A 4,469-nucleotide genomic window follows, 5' to 3' on the forward strand; every position below is an offset into this window, starting at 1 on the left:
ACATTACCCTTGAGGTAAAAGGTCGTGGGGCAAAACTATAAGCCCCTATCTTTCTCTGTGTCCGATTAAAACTCTGTAACCACAAGTATTGCGTGAGTGTTAGAAATTATGGAGGACTAAAGGACTAAATGATAGTTGAGTATGTGGACTTGCTTTTTAGCTCTGATATAGACTCTTTCCGATGTTATGATAAATTGCAATTGCTTCAATGACTGAGATTATAGTTTGTCGGAGCCCAATAAGGTTTATGATTTATACTTTTGCATTGTGAATAGATCATCACTTGGACATAAGTAATCATATGACAAAAGCTATATATGTTGTTGTTATGAGAATAATCATGATGCCTTCATGTCCGTATTTTTATTTTCATCGACGCCTCTACCTCTAAACATGAGGACATATTTATTGTTATCGGCTTTTTGCTTGAGGACAAGTGAGGTCTAAGCTTGGGGGAGTTGATACGTCCATTTTACATCATGCTTTTATATTGATATTTATTGCATTATGGGCTGTTATTTCACTTTATTTCACAATACTTATGGCTATTCTCTCTTATTTTACAAGGTTTACATAAGGAGGGAGAATGCCGGCAGCTGGAATTCTGGGCTGGAAAAGGAGCAAATATTAGAGACCTATTCTGCGCAACTCCAAAAGTCCTGAAACTCCACGGAACATCTTAAAATAAATAAAGAAAAATCCTCGCCAAAGATGAAGGCCAGGGGGCCCACACCCTGCTCACGAGGGTGGGCCCCCCCCAGGGCGCGCCCCCTACCTCATGGGCCAACTGGTGGATCTCCGACGCCCATCTTCTCCTATATGAAGTCTTTCGATGAGAAAAAAATAAGAAGGAACTTTTCGGGACGAGACTCCACCGCCACGAGGCGGAACCTTGGCGGATCCAATCTAGAGCTCCGGCAGAGCTGTTCTGCCGGGGAAACTTCCCTCCGGGAGGGGGAAATCATCACCATCATCATCACCAACGCTCCTCTCATCGGGAGAGGGAAATCTCCATCAACATCTTCACCAGCACCATCTCATCTCCAAACCCTAGTTCATCTCTTGTATCCAATTCTTGTCTCAAAGTCTGGGATTGGTGCTAGTAGGTTGCTAGTAGTGTTGATTACTCCTTGTAGTTGATGCTAGTTGGTTTATTTGGTGGAAGATCATATGTTCAGATCCTATATGCATATTATTACCCCTCTGATTATGAACATGAATATGCTTTGTGAGTAATTACGTTCGTTCCTGAGGACAAGGGAGAAGTCTTGCTATTAGTAGTCATGTGAATTTGGTATTCGTTTGATATTTTGATAAGATGTATGTTGTCTAGCCTCTAGTGGTGCTATGTGAACGTTGACTACATAACACTTCACCATTATTTGGGCCTAGAGGAAGGCATTGGGAAGTAATAAGTAGATGATGGGTTGCTAGAGTGACAGAAGCTTAAACCCTAGTTTATGCGTTGCTTCGTAAGGGGCTGATTTGGATCCATATGTCTCATGCTATGGTTAGGTTTACCTTAATATTTTTTTGTAGTTGCGGATGCTTGCAATAGAGGTTAATCATAAGTGAGATGCTTGTTCAAGTAAGAACAGCACCCAAGCACCGGTCCATCTACATATCAAATTATCAAAGTATCGAACATGAATCATATGAACGTGATGAAAACTAGCTTGACGATATTCCCATGTGTCCTCGGGAGCGCTTTTCCTATTATAAGAGTTTTTTCCGGCTTGTCCTTTGCTACAAAAGGATTGGGCCACCTTGCTGCACTTTATTTACTTTTGTTACTTGTTGCTCGTTACAATCTATCTTATCACAAAACTATCTGTTACCACTTATTTCAGTGCTTGCAGAGAATACCTTGCTAAAAACCGCTTATCATTTCCTTCTGCTCCTCATTGGGTTCGACACTCTTACTTATCGAAAGGACTACAATAGATCCCCTATACTTGTGGGTCATCACATGGCTGGGCCAGCACCATCCATGTAGAGTTCGAGCTTGGACCTGCCCTACACGCAACGACCCGGAGTGCAACGGGCAATGGGCCCAGACCCCGGAGTGCTTAGGATGTAGACCGGCAGGGACCTCTCTGCTGAGCCTAGGTAGGGCTACGACGTGTTGATCTTCCGAGGCCGGTCATTGACCCAGAAAAATGTGTCCGTCCAGAGTAAGCACGCGTGTTGGAAAATGTGGTGCACCCCTGCAGGGAAGATTATCTATTAATAGCCGTGTCCACGGTAACGGACGTTCAGACTTATATCCTGATCTTTTACAACTAGAAATGGATACTTGAGATATGTGGCACCGGGATTGCTTTCTCGTAGGGAGTCGAGGAAGGATCTCTGGGCATTACTACTACAACATGCTTGTTAATTAAACTGCTATTCTTTACTCTTATACATGCTGCAAGATGCTTGGAGCTGCTTGAAGGTGCTATTCTTTGATAGGCTAGGCCTTCCCCTCTATTCTGGCTTACTGCAGTTCAGTCCACAGATACAACCCTTCCATTTGATATGAATGCATACTTAGTATAGATTTGATGCTTGTTAGTACTTTCGATGAGTACTCACGGTTGCTTTGCTACCCCCTTTTCCTCTTCTTTCTTCTTTCTGGTTGTTGCAACCAGATGGTGGATCCGAGGAGCTAGATGCCACCCCTGACGACTACTACTACCTCGAGGGTGCCTACTGCTACGTGGAGCCCGCCGACGACCAGGAGTAGTTAGGAGGTCCCAGGCAGGGGGCCTTGCCTCTTCGGTCGTGTTGCTTTTGTACTAGCCTTTTTAAGGCATCCTTGTTTAACTTATGTCTGTACTCAGATATTGTTTCTTTCACTGGCGCTTGTGTATCGAGCTTGTATTCGAGCCCTCGAGGCCCCTGGCTTGTAATATAAAGCTTGTATTATTTCTTTTTGTGTCTAGAGTTGTGTTGCGATATTTTCCCGTGAGTCCCTGATCTTGATCATACACATTTGCGTGTATGATTAGTGTACGAATGAATCGGGGGCGTCACATTGCAATATAGACCGTCCGATCTATTTCTGACGGATAGAAAACAAACTATGGCAATTTTGCAAAAAGATACCCGCACCTCTCTCCATATTTGTAGATAATGCCTTCCCTCGTTCATCCTTATCTCCCACAATCTCATTGTTGATCAATTAAAAAAGGAAGCCTCTGGAACAATCTGACATGGTGACCGCTGCCGGCATCGTCCATCCCCATGGCTCGGCTTAGTCCGACCACCAATCACCACCACGCCCCACTTCTCCTCACCTTATCTCTCCTCTTTCTCTAAATATCATTAGTTTTTACACATGGGATTACTCCCTCATAGGTCAATCACAACAGGTGTTTTGTAAAAAATGCATCTTGGTGTTCCGAGCAATGCACGGGCATCTTGCTAGTCATTGCTTTAAATTGAAATGAATTGGTCGTTTGAACGTGCCAATAGTCTCTCCTCGATCTATTACGCTCTCTTGGATGGATTCAAGTAGCTAGCAAGAATGGGGAAGGAGATGAACACGAAGAGAGAATCCACCGGTACCGTAGCCGTTTCACCTACTCCACTGGATACCCAGTTTTTTATTTTTGAGGGGCTGGATACCGAGATCCTTTTTTTGTCAATTTTTTAACTGGCTTAGGCGCCAGTTACGAACTCGATCTCTTGGCTAGCATAACAGGCCAGCCCAAAAATGTCTCTTCCCAGCAATGGTTTCGGGAACCTTCTATAAGGTTCTCTCTGTTTTAATTCGGGCTGGTTTTTCTTCTTCTTTGTGTTTCACCAGTTGTAACATCCCAAATTTTCAATTGGTCATGTTATACATTAGATCATCATTGCATATCATATTTTATTGCATTTTGGTTGATCCGAGAAATTCCACGCAACTCAAGGACCCACAGAGAGAGTTGGGGATTTCATTATTTTCATATTCGAGTTTTCTCGAATTTTGAAAAGAGGATCGTTTGATTTTAATTATTTTCTCTTCGAATATTTCTTTTATAAAAATAAACGAGAGATGATAAAATGACTTCCTCAAAATAAAGAAATATCGAAGATTTAATATTAAAATCAAATAAGATTTTTTTAATTCAGAGTTTTATCGCTATTTTATTTGAATTAGGAAAAATATGCGTTTTTCAAAATTGCATTTTAGGCCCAAATAAATGTTCACCTTGTCCGGCTTATTTTTAGAGGATGGGGAAAATTTATTTCGGGATTTTTGGAGTACGTTTAGAATTCCTTTTCTTTCTTTTTTGCACGTCGGAATTATTTAAAAAAAGTCAAACCGACTTCGGGCCGTACCCGGCCAGGAGACCTCGGGCCGGCCCTCTTTTTATAAGCCGCCACCACCGAGCCGCTGAAGCCCACTAGCCCAACCCGCGATGCCGCCCCAAACCCTTACCCTAGCCCGACGCCGCACCTGCCGACGCCGCCGCCGCCACCCGCCGCCCCGCCGCCAC

The sequence above is a fragment of the Triticum dicoccoides genome, chromosome 2A (genome assembly GCF_002162155.2).
Source record: "Triticum dicoccoides isolate Atlit2015 ecotype Zavitan chromosome 2A, WEW_v2.0, whole genome shotgun sequence".
Lineage (NCBI taxonomy): Eukaryota > Viridiplantae > Streptophyta > Magnoliopsida > Poales > Poaceae > Triticum > Triticum dicoccoides.